This window comes from Callithrix jacchus, chromosome 4 (genome assembly GCF_049354715.1).
Source record: "Callithrix jacchus isolate 240 chromosome 4, calJac240_pri, whole genome shotgun sequence".
NCBI lineage: Eukaryota > Metazoa > Chordata > Mammalia > Primates > Cebidae > Callithrix > Callithrix jacchus.
Window position 1 is genome coordinate 70,409,148 of NC_133505.1, and position 24,264 is coordinate 70,433,411.

The following is a 24,264-nucleotide window of genomic DNA, read 5'->3' on the forward strand; positions in this document are numbered from 1 at the left end:
TGTTTTGGTACCAGTACCATGCTGTTTTGATTACTGTAGCCTTGTAGTATAGTTTGAAATCCGGTAGTGTGATGCCCCCCGCTGTGTTCTTTTTGCTTAGAATTGACTTGGCTATGCGGGCTCTCTTTTGGTTCCATATGAAGTTCATGGTGGTTTTTACAGTTCTGTGAAGAAAGTCAATGGTAGCTTGATGGGGATAGCGTTGATTCTGTAAATTACTTTGGGCAGTATAGCCATTTTCACGATGTTAATTCTTCCTAACCATGAACATGGAATGTTTCTCCATCTGTTTGTGTCCTCTCTGATTTTGTTGAGCAGTGGTTTGTAGTTCTCCTTGAAGAGGTCCCTTACGTTCCTTGTGAGTTGTATTCCAAGGTATTTTATTCTTTTTGTAGCAATTGCGAATGGCAGTTCGCTCTTGATTTGGCTTTCTTTAAGTCTGTTATTGGTGTAGACGAATGCTTGTGATTTTTGCACATTGATTTTATATCCTGAGACTTTGCTGAAGTTGTTTATCAGTTTCAGGAGTTTTTGGGCTGAGGCGATGGGGTCTTCTAGGTATACTATCATGTCGTCTGCAAATAGAGACAATTTGGCTTCCACCTTTCCTATTTGAATACCCTTTATTTCTTTTTCTTGCCTGATTGCTCTGGCTAGAACTTCCAGTACTATATTGAATAGGAGTGGTGAGAGAGGGCATCCTTGTCTAGTGCCAGATTTCAAAGGGAATGCTTCCAGTTTTTGCCCATTCAGTATGATATTGGCTGTTGGTTTGTCATAAATAGCTTTTATTACTTTGAGATACGTTCCATCGATACCGAGTTTATTGAGGGTTTTTAGCATAAAGGGCTGTTGAATTTTGTCAAATGCCTTCTCTGCGTCAATTGAGATAATCATGTGGTTTTTGTTTTTGGTTCTGTTTATGTGGTGAATTACGTTGATAGACTTGCGTTTGTTGAACCAGCCTTGCATCCCCGGGATGAATCCTACTTGATCATGGTGAATAAGTTTTTTGATTTGCTGTTGCAATCGGCTTGCCAATATTTTATTGAAGATTTTCGCATCTATGTTCATCATGGATATTGGCCTGAAGTTTTCTTTTCTCGTTGGGTTTCTGCCGGGTTTTGGTATCAGGATGATGTTGGTCTCATAAAATGATTTGGGAAGGATTCCCTCTTTTTGGATTGTTTGAAATAGTTTTAGAAGGAATGGTACCAGCTCCTCCTTGTGTGTCTGGTAGAATTCGGCTGTGAACCCATCTGGACCTGGGCTTTTTTTGTGAGGTAGGCTCTTAATTGCTGCCTCAACTTCAGACCTTGTTATTGATAGTTTCAGCTTCCTCCTGGTTTAGGCTTGGGAGGACACAGGAGTCCAGGAATTTATCCATTTCTTCCAGGTTTACTAGTTTATGCGCATAGAGTTGTTTGTAATATTCTCTGATGATGGTTTGAATTTCTGTGGAATCTGTGGTGATTTCCCCTTTATCATTTTTTATTGCATCTATTTGGTTGTTCTCTCTTTTATTTTTAATCAATCTGGCTAGTGGTCTGTCTATTTTGTTGATCTTTTCAAAAAACCAGCTCTTGGATTTATTGATCGTTTGAAGGGTTTTTCGTGTCTCAATCTCCTTCAGCTCAGCTCTGATCTTAGTAATTTCTTGTCTTCTGCTGGGTTTTGAGTTTTTTTGATCTTGCTCCTCTAGCTCTTTCAATTTTGACGATAGGGTGTCAATTTTGGATCTCTCCATTCTCCTCATATGGGCACTTATTGCTATATACTTTCCTCTAGAGACTGCTTTAAATGTGTCCCAGAGGTTCTGGCACGTTGTGTCTTCGTTCTCATTGGTTTCGAAGAACTTCTTTATTTCTGCCTTCATTTCATTGTTTACCCAGTCAACATTCAAGAGCCAGTTGTTCAGTTTCCATGAAGCTGTGCGGTTCTGGGTCGGTTTCTGAATTCTGAGTTCTAACTTGATTGCACTATGGTCTGAGAGGCTGTTTGTTATGATTTCAGTTGTTTTGCATTTGTTGAGCAGTGCTTTACTTCCAATTATGTGGTCAATTTTAGAGTAGGTGTGATGTGGTGCTGAGAAGAATGTGTATTCTGTGGATTTGGGGTGGAGAGTTCTGTAAATGTCCACCAGGTTTGCTTGCTCCAGGTCTGAGTTCAAGCCCTGGGTATCCTTGTTGATTTTCTGTCTGGTTGATCTGTCTAGTATTGACAGTGGAGTGTTAAAGTCTCCCACTATTATTGTGTGGGAGTCTAAGTCCTTCTGTAAGTCATTAAGAACTTGCCTTATGTATCTGGGTGCTCCTGTGTTGGGTCCATATATGTTTAGGATCGTTAGCTCTTCTTGTTGTATCGATCCTTTTACCATTATGTAATGGCCTTCTTTGTCTCTTTTGATCTTTGTTGCTTTAAAGTCTATTTTATCAGAGATGAGAATTGCAACTCCTGCTTTTTTTTGCTTTCCATTAGCTTGGTAAATCTTCCTCCATCCCTTTATTTTGAGCCTTTGTGTATCCTTGCATGTGAGATGGGTTTCCTGGATACAGCACACTGATGGGTTTTGGATTTTTATCCAATTTGCCAGTCTGTGTCTTTTGATTGGTGCATTTAGTCCATTTATATTTAGGGTTAATATTGTTATGTGTGAATTTGATACTGCCATATTTATTCTAAGTGGCTGTTTTGCCTGTTAGTTGTTGTAGATTCTTCATTATGTTGAAGCTCTTTAGCATTCAGTGTGATTTTGGAATGGCTGGTACTGATTGATCCTTTCTATGTGTAGTGCCTCTTTTAGGAGCTCTTGTAAAGCAGGCCTGGTGGTGACAAAATCTCTGAGTACTTGCTTGTTCGCAAAGGATTTTATTCTTCCTTCACTTCTGAAGCTCAGTTTGGCTGGATATGAAATTCTGGGTTGAAAGTTCTTAAAAATATGGAACGCTTCACGAATTTGCGTGTCATCCTTGCGCAGGGGCCATGCTAATCTTCTCTGTATCGTTCCAATTTTAGTATATGTGCTGCCGAAGCAAGCACAAGAAATAAACTTTTATCATGCTAAGCCACCAAGGTTTGTGGTTATTTGTTAAAATAACCTACCCTTCCCAAAGTTGTCCTACCCTAAGCACAAAGACTTAGCTTCTATCCCATTGTCTTGACAGGTCATAGTGCTTAACCAATTTCCTGTCTTGGATATTTTCATTGTTTCTAGATAATGCCATGATTATCTTGGAAAAAATTATGGCTTTTCATTTGCTCCTTTTGGCTTATGTTTATGGAGTATATTCCCCAAAGTGGTATTACCAATGCATTAGCAGGGAATAATGTTCACAATTTTCATTACACTATTACCAGACTGCTTTCCAGAAACATTGGATGCTGCACTGGGGTGTAGATACAGGGAGGAAATGGATCTATGTATGGGAACACCAATGCATGGTGTTCCCCACACACACCCCCCCCGAAAAAAAGAATGATGAGCTTGCATTATAAATACAGTACTGTATTTGTGAATTAGATAATTTTTAAAGAAGTTTAACGTGTAATATTAAACATTGGAAATAATTACACTATCATCACTTCCAACATTTTTCTCAAGCAAAAATACTTAATGATCCTTTTCTGAATGTTGCAGATGAACTCATGCTTTCTGAGAGAAACAGATTATTTTACAAAATGTCTTGCAATGTGTCCCTCAACTTTTAGAACCTGTTGTTTATTACTGAAACATTTTAATTTGTATCTTTCATATACCTCTTCTAAATAACTTATTTATTGCAAGCCTCATAGTATTAAGCCCACAATTTGTGTACATGCTAACATTTTTTTGCTGCCTTAAGTCTCTCTTACTCATCTTAAAAGCAGATGTTGAAAATTTTTTAAATGTAAGAATTTTTCTCATCGTGGAAAAAACTGGAAGCAACTCTTTTACTAAACTAGTATCTTCAGGTTTACCTACAAGTTTCTAAAATGCCCAGTCCCAGTTCACCTATCAACTCACCTCATATTTCTTTTCTTTCTCTCCTAAAATGCATATCATGACTTCATCTTGTATAATATTGTGACCTCTCCTCAAAGTTTATACTGAATAAAAAAATCTTATAAAAATCATTTGTTTATTTATCTGCATGAAACCCTAATCATGTAGCCTATCAAGGTCATATTTTATTTATATTTTTCTTTTAAGAATTTCAAAATGATATATTTTCATCATTGCAAATATGTGGAATAAAATATTTTATGAAAACACAAATATTCAGCTTTCCATGTCACATTTAATAAAATCAGATACTAACTTTGTGGAAGACTGAAAAGTTCTTAAAAAAGAAATCAAGAAAACATTTCTGCAGGGACACAAAATTCAGTCTTTGCACTAATTTTTGGTTAAAAAACATATATATAGCACACGTGTTGATATAAAATGTTTCCTTTTAACTAATGTTTAAAAAAAGTACACTTGAAGAATTACATACGAGACTTGTAAGTACGTAAGTATGCAGATTTATATGAATTTCATGGAAGACAATAGCTGCTAAACATTCAAAGATCAAACAGTCACAATCTATCTGCTAAAATCAGTTTACCTCCACTAAAACGGGTTTTTCACTCTTTATATGATCACATTCTAATAATGTTTCATTTTCGTTATTCAGAGAAACTTAAAAATTATATTTAGGGATAATTAAGTGAAATTTTTAATTATATAAAGCAATCTATAATCATAGTGTAGTGGTTATATCATTATATACACATGTACACACATAAACTATTTTTCTCTTTCTGAAAAAACCTTGTTTCCTTTTCTAAAGAAAATATAAACATGGTTTATGGTTTTCTTTCATTTAATTTGTATTTAAATATTTCTTTGACCACGTGTTTGTGGAAAATTTAAATGACTATGTATTGTTACATTTCTCATTATTTTATCTCTTCCTAAATCTGCAGAGATTCAGAGAAAAAGTCATGCACATGTGATTCCTCTTGGAGAAGACACCATGAACCTGTAACTGGAGATTAATTTACATGCTATTGCCATAGCAGGAAAATTTTATCTTTGGTGAGATTAATTGAAGAGCATAAATCCTTGCTCATATTTAAGGAAAAAGCAGTTTCCTCTAGTAGCCAAGGACGAAAAAGATTAAAAAGTTGATTCACAGATGACCATGGAGAAAGACAGTGAAGTTAGTAGTACCACAAAGGTGTTAGCAGGGTAGTTGTTACAGACCATATAGCAACATGATAATACCGTCATGATCTGAAAAATAATGAAAATGGGGCTACTTACTCAGTAAATTCTGGAATTGACCTTTTATTAGAGAAAAATTAGACACAATAATACCTTTATCTGGCTTTGACAAATCTTGGACTTGAAGATAGTACCATCTCCAGAGATATACTTTTAGTCTATTTCCTTTCTTTAAATATAACTTCCTTTTAATAGATACAGTACATATATTTTTAAAAATTTCTTCCTGTGACCCTTTTCTTTTCCTTTACTTGCAACTTAGAGAGGCTATTTTAATTTCATGTAATGTGACATTACCACTGAGGTTGTTTTACTTCCTTTTTTCACATGGTGTCTTTCCTTAAAAGAAGAAAACAGATGTCTTAAATACATAATTACATTTGGCTCTCAAGATAACTTTGTTGGGCTGTGTTACCACAATTCACACATTAGAAAACTCACGTTCAACAATGTTACATCAGCCTACAAAAGGCATACTTATGTGAGTAATAAAACTAATATTTGAAACCAATACTCTTGGGTATCTGTTATGTTTCCCTGATGCCTTTATCCTGTTATAATCAGGAAGTACCATTATATATCTTTGGTAATACATTTGTTTTGAAATTGGTTTTTTAAAATATTAACATAGCCACTTTAGACATTCTATGTTAACTGTTTTCACGACATATCTTTCTCCTATTTACTTTCAAATAAACCAATGAATGTTTTTACATATGCAACTCGTTTTTTTGTAGAGAAAATATATATTCTAACAATGTAAATACATATGTTGCTACAAACTGTGAAGGATTTGAGATGTTATACCTCATACATGTTTAGATAGATAAATGGACACTACATGGCTTGATTGGGGAAAAAGAACTTAATACTATCTATCAAAACAGCAAAATGAACAACTATGGTAACATTCCAGTACTAGTTCTCACCCCCTCTCCTTCCAGCCAGAAACAACATAGAGTGATGTGGTGAGAGTCACATAGAGAAATATCTTAAGGAAATATCAGCTTTCACTCAATAGTAAGGGATAGAGGGAAAAAAAAATGTTTTCAGTGCTTATAAATGGCAGGCACTATTCACTTTCCCTATTTGTTTCAGGGAGTCTTCTTGGAGAAGCAATGGGAAGAATCCTTAATTGTTTACCTTTGTTACACAAATACATCCTCTTGAGAGTCAGATAAGCTTTTGTCTTTAGCTTAAAATCTAGAAATGCCTTCAAGGGTCTGGGTTGCTTTTTTTCTTAATGTAAACACCTAGGAAGAGAACTCTCCAGCTTTCCCAGAGAACTCTCCAGCTATTCACCCACCTTTGATATTAATGTTATTATTATATAATATCCTATACTATAATTGATTAGCTCTTGACAGCACAAAAGAAGGTTGTATTATCTTTGAAATCCAAGCAATTGGCTCCATTAGGGAACAAATGGGTGCAGATCTAACTTTTATGGTGTAAGAAAATTGTTCTTAGGAAAAAATGAGAGCTACACTAACTGTACAGTATATTATAATGTATCATACTATATTAGATTCCATAGCTCCAGAGGCTGTGGTTTTACAGAACTACAAAATGGAAATTCAGAAAAGATTTATTTTCCCACACTACAGTGGGTGTTTTTGGTTAGTTTTTTTTTTTAATATTCTGACAATTTCTGCCTTTTAATCAGATTGTCTCATTTGTTAATGTCTAATGCAATTACTCACATGGTTGATTTAAGTCTACCATTTTATCTTTTATAAATTACTCACGTGGTTTCCCTAGGGATTACAATTTACATCCTTGAGTTTTTACAGTTCAATTATGGTTAATACAATATTATATGAGAATATTTATGAAAACATTAACATCTTGCAACTGTATTTCTAATTATTTGTTATAATTCTAAAATGTATCACACACATCTTCATTATAAATCCTGTAAGATCATGTTATATTCTTGTTTTATATGATGTTTTTAAAGAAATCAAGATAGAACAAGAGGAAACAGTCTTTTGCATTTATTAGTATTTCCAATGCTAGTCTTGCTTTACTGAATATACGTGGGATTGTTGACCTGGGTTAATTTTTCTTAAACTTTAAGAACTTCCTTTTGACTTTCTTGTAATGCAAATTCCTTGGAGGTAAATGCTTTAAGCTTAGTTGAAAATATATTACTTCTTTTTTATAGAAAGGCATTTATTCTGCATAGAATTTGACGTTGGCTTTACTTTTTTTTTTGAGACAGGTCTCACTCCAGTTGCCCAGACAGGAATGCAATGGCTCAATCTTGGCTCACTGCATCACTGCAGCCTTGACATCCTGTGCTCAGGTGCATTTCCCATCTCAGCCTCCTTGGGAGCTGGAACTAAGGCCTGTGCCACCACACCAGCTAATTTTTTATATTTTTAGTGGATATAGGGTTCTGTAGTGTTGCCCAGGCTGGGATGCACTTTAAATATGTGTTTAGGCTAGGCATGGTGGCTCAAGCCTGTAATCCCAGCACTTGGGAGGCGGACTTGCAGTGAGCTGACATTGTGCCACTGCACTCTAGCCTAGGCAACAGAGCAAGACTCTGTCTCAAAAATAAATAAATGTTTTTCAGGGTTTCTGGTGAAAAAATCAACTTTAAATTGGATTCTTATTACCATGTATGTAATATGGCAATTGTTTTTTGCAGCTTTCAAGAGACAACTGACTCTTAACATTATGTTTCTCAGCATGGATTCCTCTGTGTATAGCTTACTTCATGTTTGATTAACTTCCATCTGCAAATTTGTTTCATTAAATTTGGGAAAGTCCAGTTTATAATATGTTCATATATAATTTTTTCTGCTCTACACTTTCTCCACTCTGTTACTAAAATTATATATATATATATACACATATATGTTGGACATGTGAATAACATCTAACAATTGCCTGAGATTGGTGCATTTTTCTTTTCCTTATTTTTTTTAGAGTCTTGCTGTGTCGCCCAGGTTGGAGTGCAATGGTGTGATTTAGCTCAATGCCTCTGACTCCGAGGTTCAAAAGATTCTCCTGCCTCAGCCTCCTGAGTAGCTGGGATTACAGGCACCTACCACCATGCCCAGCTAATTTTTTCTATCTTTAGTAGAGACGGGGTTTCACCATGTTGGCCAACCTTGTCTCTAACACCTTACCTCACCTCGGCCTTCCAAAGTGCCGAAATTACAGGCCTCAGCCACCACACCTGGTCTTTTTTTTTTTGTTTACAGTATTTCTTCTTTCTGTTCTTCACCTTGGGTAAACTCTGTTGGCACAATTTAAAGTTCACTTTTTTCCTACTCTGCCGTGGCATTAAGCACTTAAGTCCTCCCAGTGATTTTATTTTTCAAATTCCAGGGATTTTATTTTTTAGCTTTAGAACTTCTTTCTCCTTCTCATGTTGAGATCTTCTATTACTCTGCTGATAATTTACATTAAAAGCCTATTTTTGTCTGTTTTGTAAAGCATACATGTAAAATAATCTTTACTTACTTTTTTCTTTGATGATAATCATAACAGCCACTTTTAGAATATCTTCTGTTAGTTCCAACACGTGGTTATTTAAGGGTCAAAACTGTTGATTTTCTTTTCTCTTGAATGTATGCTACATATTCTCAGATTTTTGCATGTTTAGTAAATTTGGCATTATATTAAACCTATCATAAATGTTAAATTTTAGAGAATCTAAATTTCATCATTCTTCTCTAAGTGTTGTTTCTCTTGTTAGAGCAGGTTTTTTTGTTTGGCTGGATTTTTGGTGGGAATAAACTGCAAACCTATTTTACTTGGGTGGTAGTTCCTATATCATCTTATACATTTGCCATTACCAGAGTCGTCTTGAGTCTTTTCTGCACATGTGTGGTTAAGGTATTAGTTTGGCATGTGGGAAGGTCAAGTTGTGAGACCCCTCTTTTGCTCTTTCCCTTTTAAAACTTTTCCCATTCTTTTGAACAAATCCTGGTTTCCTTACTTTACTTTTTAAACTCTTTAAATAAAAAACACTGATTTTTTTCTTTTTCCATGTGTGTCCCTTTTACAACTGGGAACACTGCTTGTACTGTCCTTAGACTTAGTCTAAAACCCACAACGACAGTAATAATTAACTCTACCTCTCTATCTCCCTTTCTACAGGTAAGCAAAAGCTCTGCAACAGAACCTGCCTACTTCTATTCATCCTGCAGTATCTTCAGATAGTTGCTTTTTATATTGTATACACATTTTATAATTTTCTTCAGGGAATTTGTTCACTCAATTCTTACTGTGAAAACTGGAAACAAAGACGGTATTCCCTTTCTGTTTAATGAAATATCCAAATAAAACTAGGCTTTCTTCTTATCTGAAGCTCTCAAGCAACTTGATTTACCAAGATATACAACTTCTAAAACTATGTTCTTGGCATTTTTCCTAGTTTTTAAGAATTCACAGCATCTCTATTACACAAAACTTTCTGAAGCCCTTTGTATGTTTTGTGAAGAAGAACCTTACAAGAAAACTTTCCCAGAAAACCAGTTTTTCTACTCTTACTTAGAGTAATTGAAAAGTTCTGTTCTCCTTTCATTCCATTTACATTGTTCATTAACCATCATTTAATGACTGATAACTATGTTCCAATAATTAAATTCCCAAACAAAAGAACCAACAAAGAAGATCCCAACCTATAACTGTATTCTTTGAAAGTAGTTTTGAAAACAAATGTGTAAGCAAATAAATTATAAAACAGATTTCAGATTTTTATTACACAAGTGACAAAAAGCTAGGAAAGCAAAGGAAATGTTTACCTGTTTTAAAGTGGAAGATAAAACTTTATAGAGGGCAAGGACATTTTAATTTGTTAATGGAACATAACAAGATGTTTTCCAAGTAACACCTATGTCATAGAGCTTTCCAGACAGAAATAAGAGTAAATAGAGATAATCATTTTTTCCAGTGCATTATCCTATTTCTCTCTGTGGCTCCTTTTTTAAGCCAAACATGCAAACATTCATCATGTTAAAGTAGGTATTTTAAGAATGTGTGCCTTTTTCTCAAAAAAATGTTTTTCCATGGGTTTGACACATAAGGCACATGGAATAAATGTAGGATTGTGTTAAGATACATGATGCTAAGCTGATAAAACTTAACTGTGAAGTATGAAAAATCATTGAAGATTTAACTTAATAATGCCATGATAAAATTTATGTATTAGAAATATGGTAGTGATAACTCTGGTTATAGCAAACAGAACAAATCTGAGAAGAGAAAATTATAACAAAGCAGATCATCTATTGCTTCTGAAGACTTATTATAAGGATCTGAACTGCACCCCCCAACACACAAAGAGATAAAGCCATGTTTACTTTGGTTCCATAAACTATTCCATAGCCACAATGTTCATTATAATTTCATCTCCCAGAAAATATTACTCACTTTCAACTTGGAGCTTATGTGCTACAATATTAATGTGAGATATTTTAACGTCTGCTTCTAACATGAAATAACAAACTCTGCATTTTAACAGCTTGTCAAAGGCAAGCCCAGAGCAGGTTTTCTGATGACTATATTAACTTGCTTTCCTTCATAGCATGCTTTCTCTGCAGTCGAAAATTGTTATGCTTGGCCATTTATTATATATTTTCTTTGATATGGGATACTAATAATCATGAACATTCCCTAGTATGCAAAATGACAACCTAATCACAAACAAGGCAAATAAAATCTTTTAAATCATCTTTATGATAAATTTTCAAAGCTGCCTAAGAGGAAAACTATCACCTGTTTGCTGTGTAGATGACCTACATTCATACTTTCTTAAATCTCATGCCTAAAGAAAGTATAATACATGGACCTTGTAATTTACAACCTGTACCATGGCCTAAACATATTAAACATCAACCTCTATCATAAAAATAGGAGAATGTTAACAATAGAAACAAAGAAACAAAATCAAACTCCTCTGCTCCATCTGCTTTTTAAAAAAATTCTGAATAGGAAGAAGATCTACATGGTAAAATAAATGTGATTCAATAAATAGCATACATTACATTGTGAATTTCTGTATGCTTACATCCAGTTAATGCCCAGTAATTCAATTAAATGAACACAATTTAGAAGGAGAGATTTCCTGAATAATGTAGCAGTACAGTTTCTGGGTAAAATAAAACAGTATTTATGGTCATTTACTCAAACCTTTACTAACTTCAGTGGATATTACTTTATGAATTTTATAGTGTGACACAAAGGCAAGCTCAATGAAGCAGCTATTTCTCAACCAGTTGAAGATAATAAAATACTTTACAAAGTAGTCGTTTGTATTAAAGTTGCCCTTCTGGTGCTAAAGTACTGGTGCTATATATTTTTAGTATTTGCTTCCACTCTTCCGGTATGCAAATATAATCATCATACCATTTTACTGAAGTGTTCAGCATGTTTCTACACCTTCTAAATTGGTGAATATAAATTGTGACAGCATGCAGTATTAATACAAAATGCCAGGAAAATTGCTCACATAATACAATTCTCACATTATAAGATTTAAAAGTGTCAATTTTGCTGTTGCAAATTCCACTTAGGCATGATCTTAAGCAGAAAGATGAGGCACTAAGTGTTCTACCTCTCTTGAAATTGGCCCTTCTCTCTAGGGATCAGAATAGTACTACTGCTTGGAAAAACAGTATTTGTAGAATCAAAGAGCAAAATACTAATATCAGTCAAATCTAAATGTATTGCTTTACAGCTATTGAAACTTAGGAAACAGACAAGCTGTGAAGAATACAATGAGAAATTGACAATCTATCTGGTGAGTATATCTACACGTTTCCCTTTCTATTTTATAGAGTGTACTTAGATCTAAAAAATGGTATAGGTTTGTTACTGAGAAAATACAGAATTGTGCTCTTGACCAAAGATAAGATTCAACTTCATCTTTTCACCTCATCTTTAATATTTTATAAGAGCTTTTCAACAAGAAAACAGATAATCATCTCCCCAAAGTATTTATATACTAGTTTTGCCTGCAAGATGTTCTAGCTGACCTATTTATGCAAAGTGTAAAACCAGATAGTATGAATCCTTAAGACTACCTATGAAAATATAAGCCATGGTGCTTCAAACCTCTGTATCTTTCCTAGCTGTATTCAATGCAGAATTTTAATTTCGAGACAAAAATGTATTTACTTGGAATGATTGCTTAACTTCTTTATTCATGCCTTGTTCTTCTTTCCCTCTTATTCAAATTCTTATATTGTTGAATGAAAGAAACAAATGTGACATCTTTTAGCTGTTTGCCCTACTGTGAATTACTGGGAACACAAAGCAATTTACTGGTTTTGTTTCACTTTTTCCTATGACTAATTTGTTCCTGCAAGTAGCTGGAGGTGAGTAACACCCACACTGCATGATGGTTAAGAAACAATAAATTAAACAAAGAGAAAGACAGAAGAAATACTAAAATCAGTCTTTTCTGAAACCAGATTCCTCTTTGTAGGTGTGATTATAGAGGTACTGTCAAATGTCAGCTCTGCAAAGTACTCTGGCTTTCCAAATGAAAAAATAGCACTAAGAAATCACCATGAAACTCTTTACTGTGCTACATAGAAGTGTTCTCATTTGTAATATCTCCATCCACCAAATTGGGATAATAAAACATATGCAAAACAAATCTAAGAATGACCACTGAATACATGTCATGTAAAACATCAGAAACATAGAAATATACAACAAATGGTAGGTACACCAGTATCAGAAAAAAGACACTCACTGTATTTTTCTCTCCATTACATAAAAAATATTAAAGTATTCTAAATACATGAATAAAAATACAAAGAAATGCCAAATGTGTGTGATTCTTATGAAATAAAAACAAAACAAACTACATTTCTTTGCCTTACATTTTTACAGAATTTCATCATTTTATTATTAAAACTCATAACTAGATTTGATTTTTTTTAAAAAAGACACAGCAGCAGCAGCATCTTTAATTCCAGAAAGACTTGAACTGAAATTCTGGCAATCTTATTCTAGAAACTTGGGTAATTCTTCCAACTATTTTTTTTCTTATTTCTCCATCTCTAAAGTGATACTTTAGGGTGACTAAGAAGAATACAGTCCTGTCTGGCATTTAATAAGTTTCTCCAGAAGTGGAATAAATCTATTATATTTCCCTCCATAGATATTAATGTTAATAAAGAAGACAATACTGTCTTTCCTAGATACCGTTCTTTATTTTCTTTGTGGTAGGTTATTTCTCTGATTTAAAGTTTTTTTTATCCCTCTTTGATCACAGTACTCTGCATCCTGGCTCAATTCTTCAAGTGATTTCATCCACTATTACAGGTTAACAACCAACTGTACAATGATGGCTCCCAAGTTCAGATATCTAGTTCTGAATAATCCTTTGTACTTATATTTTATGAAAATCATACTTCCTCTATTTCACTTACAGTATTCATCAGCTTTTATCATGATGCTAGTCATTTCCCTAGTGATTCCCATCACCTTATAAACTTTCGTTTGGCACCACTAAAGTTCACATTATCTTTTACCCTCGCATGTTGTCAGTCAATAGAGCCAATTTTACATAATAAATAATCCTCAAGCTGTTCCTCTTACTTGACCTACTATATCAGTTTGAATTTTCAGTTTCTATTACCTGAAATTGTTTATTTGGGTATCAGAAACAAGTTTTATACAAAGTATTGTAATATATCTTTCCATGACCCTTAAAGTTTTCAATGACCTAACGTACATGTACCTATTCACGTTCACCTTCATCTTTCACTGTTGTGCAGTTATTTAGACGACAGCAAACTGCATTTTTTACCTGTGCTTTCGCTCGTGTCCCCACTTCCTGAAATTAACTTTTATTCTTGCTTTAATTAATTTCTACTAAATTCTGTGACTCAGATCAGACTAGCTGACTAATAGACCTATCACAAACTTTAAAAAAAAAAAAATGCCTGACTCCATGCTAAAAAGAGAAAATTAAAATCTATATATTACATCTTATCTTTTCATTAGCTATATTCATAGCTAAGCCATGCCTTAATACTAATACTAATTAGAAATGGTTTATTGAGCATGTTTTATATATCTGAACCGATGTGCAGGATTTTATAGGTATATACCTTAAACTCTAAACAGACTGTGGTAGACAAACCACTATTATCCAATGGAGGCCATCCTGAATATGGCTTTCCGATCAAGGCATATATTTGTTCATTGGATTTCCTCAGTGGGTGAAATTAATATGTACAGAGTTTAGGTTTCGTGTAGGACATCATATAACTAAGTGGTAGATCTAGAACTTCAACCCGCATGTTTCTGACTTCCAACACTTTACTTCATAACACTGTGCTATACATTCTCTCAATGAAATAACTATGTCTGTCTATTATCTATCTATTTATCTATCTGTCTTTTTTTTTTCCTGTTGACAATTCAAATACTGGCTTGACTGGTAAAACAAATTAGATAGCAGACAACACTAAATAGTAACATTTTGGAAACATACCTGGAGTAATTTACCCTCTCCCTACATTCCAATTTAAATACTCAGAAAAACTTATGAGTTGTTTAAAATAGAATGGAAACTAAGCTTAGTGGTTTATAATGTGCCAAACATTCATAAGATCGGTATGACTCTATTCCCAACCATAGCAACTTCCTCTTCTACACAACTGCAATAAATACAAGAATTCAATATTTTTCACCCCTAAGTAACACATTTTCCCCATAGTACTCTGAAAAGTGAGTCCCAGATGCATGTTTTATAGAGGGTGAATTACTTTAGTCCTTTAAAATGCCTTGTGGCTAGAAGGATGGAAAAAGGAGATAGATATAAGTGTCCTATGTGGATCACTTAGAGAGATGACCGTATCTCTGGGCAGCCTGTACAGAGTGAGCACTCCCTAGCACAAGGGCAATGACTGGTTACTGGAGCAAGAAGCCAGCTATTGATGGTGACAAGGAACTAGTCAGGGCTGCTCTTTCCTGACCAAGGGTGTTTCTGCAACCGAGTCCTTGAGGAGTTGGGAAAGAAAATTAGCCAGGAATGTAAATGAAGTTGGTTTTATATAACAATTCTATGAACACAAAACAAACGACAACAAAAACAAAAACAGAGAGATGGTTTCATTTACTTCCAAGACAATGTATTTTATATCTACATTAAGCAGAATATGGTTTGTGACTTAAGTGGTTATACAGAAATGACAGTTATACTTTTGAAAATCTGTGTTTGTGATTGTTGTTGGGAAAAACAGCAAAGGAGAAAGGACTTACAGAGTGCCTACATAAGTTGGCTACGAGTAACACATAAACAGGGAAAAACAAACTGCAGAAAGCGACAGCAGACCTCTGAGGAGGAAGGTGTCTTTATGCCTCATGTTCCAGTACAGGGTGACCTCGGCTCTGTGACCATAAACATTGTGCTCAAGGACGTAAAACCCCTTCGTAGCACTATGACGTAGCCAGACTTGTAGGCTCCTTGTAAGGCCCGAGTTCCATCAGCTGCACAGAGATAATAGGCTAAAGATAATCACATGTTCTTGTTTTGTGAAACTCCCAAACTGCCACTGTTATGAGTCCTTAGAATGATACACCAGTTCCAGCTCACTGATTCACTTTCTGCTCACTTATTCAGTCCACCATCACTCCACGCCTACCCTATACATCAAAGGGATTATAATCAATAAACAATGTTCATGATCAGAGCTCAGGCCTTCACTATTTCCTCCAGAGTAATAAAGTGATTGCCCACTGGTCCCACTGTCTTTCTTAATCTATCTTTTTCTCATTCCTTTGTGATCACCAAATTCAGGGTACCCACAGACGATGTAGGGCTGGCTTCCTACATTCTGGTGCCCAACGTGGGGCTCATGGATCCCTATGTTCTGGCAACCAATGTGTGGGGATCATAGAGTCCCTAAAATTGTGAAACATGAGTTTATCAAAAAGGAGAATATTTCATGCCACCCAATCTGTTACTCCCTTCCTCAGTGATGTAGGGGCTTCTGTGGGCATTTCAATCCCTTATTAACGTGCAGTACTCCTCTCTTCCCAGGCACATGGAACAGTAGCACTTTCCTTTTTCTCTGAAGTGAGTTGTAGCCATTGACTTGCACTGATCAGTCAAACGTGAGGAGAGGGACATGAATCACTTTCAGGGAGGAACATTTAACTGCCTCACAGCAACTCTCCTGTATTCTCTTCTTTAGCCCAATGGCTGCCTTAAGCTTTGGCGGTCATAGGTTTTTACCATATCATTACTTAGCCTAATCCAAATGAACCACTGGCCAAAAGGCTTTTGTGAAAACTGCTTTCTATCCAGCTAGAACTCTTTCCAACACAATCCCAAATTAGACAAAGTGCCTTCTAAAGCTATTTATGTACTATCATTTCCATAATTAAAACAGGTATAGGGCAAAAATGGGTAGATGGTAGAATTTGCTGTCATAGACATTAAGGGCATTAGAAAAAACATAAAGCACTGAAAGACATTATGATCAGTAAAGGCTAAGTGCTGTGCCTTTTCACTCTCTAATAATTTATGGAGAGCAATTTACAGACTGCTTCACATTACCCAAAATATCTGTCCCTGTGCAGTCAATTGAACATAAATTTTCAAGAGTAACTCCCTCTTCACATGAACCACAGCAGGAAATAAAAAGCAGTAAGATGAATTTGACTAGGTGATTTGAGGACAAAAATACCATCCACTTAATATTAGAGAGTTCAACAACAAAAACATAATATACTCTGTTTATGTTTATAGGAAGAACTGCAGGTATAGGTTAGTCCACAAATAGGAAAAGCAGACAGCAACAACTAAGAAAGGGCAAATGAAAGAATTTCCAAGGAAGAATATAACTTTAAAAACAATTATTAAATACATTATTAACACCCTAGGCACTGACAGATGTCCTAGAGATAGAGTTGTGAATAGCAATATCAGATTTTTTGTTTTTATTATATAAAAAATATTTTGAAGAGGTTTGTAGAATGTGAACTACGACATGTAGAGGTAGAAGGAAGCAAAACAAGGAAATAAAAAGGATAACAAAACACGAACCAGATACTTACAATGGTAACTACAAGAAAGAAAGAAAACTGATAGTATGAGGAAGAATGGGGAAGGACTGTGGTTGTCGGCGATTAAGACTCAGAAGGCTGGGAAAGTCTCTCTAGGAGAAGAAAGTTAACTGAGATTTAAATGATATGAATAATTCAGTGTTTTGAGCTTTTTGCTCTGTGGTGAGATCATTTTGGCAGCATTTGAGGTATAGAAAATATTCTAGTGCACCTGAAGCATTCTGAGCCTGAGAAGAATTGTATAAAATGATTTATGAGATGTGGACTAGGCCTTTTTGTGACAGATGCTAGTAGTCATATGTTGAGGACCTAGTTAGGCTTTCTTTAGAAAATACATCCAAATTGTGAACTGCTAGTCTAAATACATTTAAAATATTCTGGTGTATTTTGCAAAGTTAGATACATCTCTTATAAATGATGTGTTTAGATAGGTCTTCTTAATGAGATTAGAAACACCTGTATCTGGCTTGCCATGAAGAATTGTGATAGTGGCTGTTTTGACCTCTGGAGGAAGGCTGAGCCCTTTGGTGTCACATGTGTTTGCAGCTCTTCAAGCTGACTAGATAACCCACCCTCTCCATGTCCTATGGCTCTGTATCTGTACCTATGATCACTGTGTAATGTGTCATTTGCATAAGGTACAGTGATCAGTTATATATAGACTGGGTATGGTAAATTCAGTGGTATTGTATTCTGACAGTTGGAGAGCCACAAGAGAGTTGTAAGCTGGGGAGTAACAAATACATCTATATTTTAATGGGACTATCATGGCTGCTTTGTGACAAATAGATCACTAGAAGGTAGAAATTGTAGTGGGATGACCAGTTTGGAGGATGTTGAAAAGATTACAAATAATGAAGTTTCACAGGTAAAGATAAAAAAGAAATAATGGATCATTCTATGCCCAGTTTGTCATTGAGATAAAGTTAACAGAATGTTTGTTAATATATGAAATGTTTAAATTAAATGTTAAATATTTTAAATAAAAGTCTATTATAAAAATAAAGCTCTATGTTAAAGCAAAACCAGGAATAATGAAAATGGAATGAAGGAAGAAAACATACCAAATAAGTCAGGTAGAATATCAATAGCTAAATTTTCCTCTTTTCAATCATTATGTCTATAAGAACTGGTTGACATATAATTTTTATAAACTTAAAGCCTGTAGTTAAGAAATTGCTGCTCTAAGACTTGAGTCTCTGCCAGTGAAACTCTACAGTAGCATAAAAGGCTTAAGAAGGGGGCAACACATTTGGGATTACTATTATCTTAGAGACATTAGAAAAGTTAAAAACTAAACATATGTAAATTACTTCCAGTAAGAGTCATCATCTCATACCAAGGCACAAGGAGCCACCAACTCTAAACCTTAACACAAAGAGAAACAGCAATAAACTGGTGCCTGCAGGGTTTCCGAATGATTTCAACGTAGGTAAACTTGAGTTATTATCAGATGTTCAAGCACTGATGCTCATAACTTACCCACACTATACATTCTACTCAATCTACTATTCCCATACACTTTTAGGGTCCTCCACTGGGGTTTGCCACACTCTGATAAAAATAATCCCATTTTCTAATTTTTTTTTTTAAGACAGAGTCTTGCTCTGTTGCCAGGCAGCAGGCTGGAATGCAGTGGCTGGATCTCGGCTCACTGCAACCTCCACCTCCTGGGTTCAAGCATTTCTCCTGCCTCAGCCTCCCGACTAGCTGGGACTACAGGTGTACGCCACCACATCTAGCTAATTTTTTCATTTTAGCAGAGACAGGGTTTCACCATGTTGGCCAGGATGGTCTCGATCCCTTAATCTCATGATCCGCCCACCTTGGCATCCCAAAGTGCTGAGATTACAAGCCTGAGCCACCGTGCCCAGGCCCATTTTCTAAATTTCTTATCCTTTTTCCTTTTTGCCTTAATCAGTTGTTCTCAACTCTAAATTTACATTGTAATTAGTCTTCAATATTAAAAACAAACACAAATAGTGGACCCTAGTTCCAGCTACTTGGGATGCTGAAGTGGAAGAATCACTTGAGCCTGGGAGGTAGTGGCTGAGCCGTAACTGTGACACAAAACTCCAGCCTGGGTGACAAAACAAGACCTTATCTCCAAAAGCAAAGAAAACAAATAAACCAAACCAACCAAACTGAAAAAGAACATGGAACAAACAAATGAAAATCTCTCTCTTCTCCATATGAAGACTGGCTTTAATCAGAAAATGCAGTAAAAGCAGTTTTTTTTTAATAGTTTTCTTCAGAGAACAAGCTTCCTCTGCAGTCTTCTGAAGTTAGGGCTCTTCTCTTACATATCACGTATGTCAGAGATAAGGGGCTAACTGGCCTCATGTCTCATTATCAATGCTTCCAGACATTACTCTTTCTCTTTCAATAAGAAAAAAATATCTTTGGTTCTTTCAAGGTATATATTTTGTTTCCATACCAGTGTGTCACACAGTTTAATGCAAACCATGTGGAGTTTCTATTAAAATGCAGTTCAATGATTCAGTAAAATCAGACTAAACAAGATTCTGCACCTCTAAAAACTCAGAGGGACTCCAGTGCTGCTGGTCTATGGAACACACCTAAAGCACAGGCCAGTATCATCTGCTCTTTCTGTGACTCACCTGTCCACCCTCCGATTCTATTGCTCAACTTTAGCCTCTGGTTCACAAACTTTCTTTCTTACACATATCCTTTTATCAATCCCAATGTTATAAATATCCATAGAGACGAATTAATCTCAACCTCAACATTTGGAAGATTAATTATCTTACATTCAATGACGTTTCCCTCTACTTCACTTTCTTTATTTCTTTCTTTCTTTTCTTTTTTTTGAGACGGAGTTTCACAATTGTTACCCAGGGTGGGGTGCAATGGCGCGATCTCGGCTCACCACAACCTCCGCCTCCTGGGTTCAGGCAATTCTCCTGCCTCAGCCTCCCGAGTAGCTGGGATTACAGGCACACGCCACCATGCCCAGCTAATTTTTTTGTATTTTTAGTAGAGACGGGGTTTCACTATGTTGACCAAGATGGTCTCGATCCCTTGATCTCATGATCCACCCGCCTCGGCCTCCCAAAGTGCTGGGATTACAGGCTTGAGCCACTGCGCCCAGCCCTCTATTTCACTTTCATGCTTGTACCTTATCAACAAGAAACAAGACTACATTTGATATGCCTATTTTAAATATCTGGTTTTCATCTTCCCTTCTGCTGCATCATCCTATATTCCCATATTCTTACATTCTTCTGATGTTGTATGTTTGTTGCCACCATTTCTTAAATTCATGAAGACGCTGATCATTTTGACTCTGACTACTTTCTCAAAAGGGCCCCTCATAGATTCACTTCCCTTCTTGGGATTCTTGGTGGGAGCAGAGGCAGGTGAGAATCCTTTTCTTTCTGGTATCTGCATTAGCAGTTGGCCCCCAACCACTGAGCATCTTGTTTCATGTGAATCTTGGTGGTGGCCAAGACACTTGTGTGCATTGATCCTGATTAACTCAAAAGTGTATACATCCAGTAAGGGAACAATCTTCTCTGTTTAGAGATGGGGATGAAACTTGTATAGCTGAAAAATGTCTCTTTTCATTAAGATGGAATTAGGTAGCCGATCATCTAAGATTCCAGCCTTGTTCCATCAAATCCTAATTCTGGCTCTAGGCTAATTATTATCAAATTTATATTTGTTGTGCTAATCACATCTTGAATGTCTTATTGGAAATTTGTGAACAACCATGTCAGTCCTATCAGGACATGATTCTAAGGTGGAAGTTAAAAAAATAATTCAGAATACTTTGGGGAGAGAGAGTGATTAGAGAACATGTACATTAGAGAATGATCAGCTCTGGAACATGTTCACTTTAGCAGTGAATGGCCTAATCTACAATGACTTGCATGTTTCTTAGTACATTTTCTTCTCACTGTGTTCTACTGCTCTGCAGTGATACATGTATAATAAATTGCCATGGTGATTTGGAATTTTCCAGCAATTCAGGTTGGGCTACAGTATCTAAAAGCCCCAAGGTAAAATTTAAAGCAGAACACAATTTACTTAGGTTATTTTCATTTTCTGCTGAGTCTCACCTTTACTCCTTTCTTATCATTAGCCTTCCTGTTTGTTTCATATAGCTAATTTATTTTTGTTTGCAACCTATAAAAAACCAGTAAGAACACTAAAACAAAATTTGGAAAAAAAAGTCATAAAATGTCTTATGTCATGCCTTACTCCGAATGCATTTAAAATGACTTAACTCACTATAAACACATTTTAGAGAAAAGTAGTCACCTGCATCTTTTAAATAATTTGTAAAATAAGCTTTCATATGAGGTATAAAGGAAGATGTCTCATATTGAAACATGAATTTGGATAGATATTAAAACATCACATTGCCAAAAAATTGTTTTACCAAGTAAAATACTAAATAAATTATTGAATAATGTATGCACAGGAATGAATATACTAAAAAAGCAGGTTTTCAAACTTAGTCCAGAATAACTTTGCTTTCACAATATAACAAAAGGGATTTCCCACACCAGAAGAAACCATTCATACACACCACCACACTTTTTTTTCTTTTCCCAATAATCCTGTTTACAATTCAGGCAGGTCTTCAAAGGCAGGGACCTAGTTGGGCTTATATACCATTTATGACTTAGCTTTGGATTGTTAGACTTAATAAGGTGAAAGAGAGTATCAGTGAAAAAATTTGACAGTGTTGAAAGGTAACTTTTATTAGTTAATTTGCAGTCTTAGCTCAGCAAAACAAGTACCTATCTTATGTTTTGAAATTAGTACTGTCTATTATAGAGAAAAAAGTGTGGTCCCATTATTGTTTATCAAAGAGATAGGAAATTGAGTTAGTCTCAGTTTTTCACATACTACCGAATTGTATTTTGACTCTATTGTTTGAAATAATAAAATGTGGAATGATTATATAAACATGTATTGAAGTTATAACAAGTGAGAAAAAATTTAAGTAAAATAATTTTTGAGTCAGGTTTTCACAAACAGAAATTATTTTCCCTTTCTCCCTTTAATCTGAGTAAATCATCTCAAGTCTTTAAATAGCAGTTTTAGAAACAATGAGAATAATGACTTCTTTGCAAATTTAACCATGATTATGCAAGAAGTAATGCAATAACATACTGAGTTCAGTGCCTAGCATAGATATACATCCAGCCATTCATTCTTTCAGAAAAATTTGGACATAGACATTATGAGCATATATTAATATGAAGATTAATTGTTACCTGTGATTTCTAAAAAAAAATAGATAAAAACTATTTTTATGAGTACTTGCAACTATGCCATATCTATTTAACTGAAATAAAAAGCTCACCTAAATAAAGGGAAACTTGAATAACTGTGATTTTATATTCCAAGACTTCTTAGCTAACTACTAGTGAAAATCCTTTCTTCTACTGAGGAAAAATGAATGTGCAAACATTAAAAAAATTCTTCACCCAATGTTGTATCATAACACAAAGCTTGACCTATTATTTTTCTAAAGAGATTTAAAAAATAAATTACAAAAGAGGAAGAATGAAAGCATAATGTGTTCTGTATATAATTGTTTTACTTTGTTGTGTTAAATTTGTTTTTTTCTACTTTTAATATACCTTATTAGAAAATAAAGGAAGTCATGTCACATTGCCATAAATGAGAAAAAGTTGTCATTAAATATAATTAACTGAATTAAGTTAGGTATATGGACAACATATAAGGGCACTTCCCTTTCCACCAGCAAAACAAAGAATTGAAAGGTCCTTTAGACAAAGCTTGACCTTCTAAGACAGTTTGTGATAGGAATTCACTGCTCAAACCTATGAAATAACCGCAATCGAGGAATGAAACAGTATCAGAGCAGAAGATTAACAAACCAGAGTAGCTAATATATGTTTATTATTTAATGTCAGGTCTTTTAAAAAGTGAAAGCAGCTTTGGTGAAATACTTCCAACTGGTGGTTATTTCCTGGCTTTCTTAATCTTTCACCAGCTGATTTAAAAAGACACACACACACACACACACACACACACACACACCCCAGTTTCGTCTGGCAGAGAAAAGTTGCTCATCATCTTTGGCCACAAATTTCTCAAAATTATAAAATGGTGACAACATTCACTTTATGAGAAGAATGTTCATAATGTTAAATGAACATTTAAAGCAAGCAAGGTGCAGTGGCTCACACCTGTAATCAGAGCACTTTGAGAGGTCAGGGCAATCAGACAGATCACTTGAACTCAGGAGTCTGAGATCAGCCTAAGCAACATGAGGAATCCTCATCTCTACAAGAAATACAAAAATTAGAAGGGCATGGTGGCATGCACCTGTGGTCCTAGCTACTTGGGAGGCTGAGGTATGTGGATACCTTAAGCCTAGGAATGGAGGCTGCAGTCAGCCTAGATAATGCCACTAGACTTGAGCCTCAGTCACAAAGTGAGACACTGTCTCAAAAAAACAAACAAATAAATGAATAAATGTAAAAAACAAATTGAAGGCAAAGAGGACTTGAAAGCAAAAGGGAATTTGTAGGCTACCTACACATGGATACAAATAAGAATTTACCATTGAGCTTGACGTCTGCTTTATGTCACATTGAGAAAATTTAAATAATTATTTCCAGATGAATATATTTGTTGCATTCAATATCAATGGTATACAGAAGCGAGAATGTGATTTTAATTCAATAGTCTTCAGAAATTTGTATCAAAAATAATGTCCATGTTTTTTATATGTAATTCACAAATTATAAAATATATGTATTTTAATCCCACAGAATAAAAAATGGAGTTTACTTATATTTGATGTTTTCTACATCTTAAACATTTCCATGTCTAATAAACAATATATGTATTACTTTTCCTGACTACATCAATCTGCATTAAATCATAGTGACAGTTACATTAATAGCTAAATGCAAAGAGTTCTTTTCATTTAGGAACATGCTTGTTAATCAGAATTA

At 35.0% G+C, this 24,264-nt stretch overlaps 1 protein-coding gene and 1 non-coding gene across 2 annotated transcripts in view; both read right to left on the reverse strand.

Annotated features, from left to right (window-relative positions):
- The window catches only part of EYS (EGF-like photoreceptor maintenance factor), a 1,911,700-nt gene that overhangs the window by 1,482,766 nt on the left and 404,670 nt on the right, over positions 1-24,264 (reverse strand). The window lies entirely within an intron of this gene.
- LOC118153226 (U6 spliceosomal RNA) lies at positions 2,933-3,039 on the reverse strand. Its single transcript, XR_004742483.1, has one exon. It is a non-coding gene; the product is annotated as a U6 spliceosomal RNA (small nuclear RNA).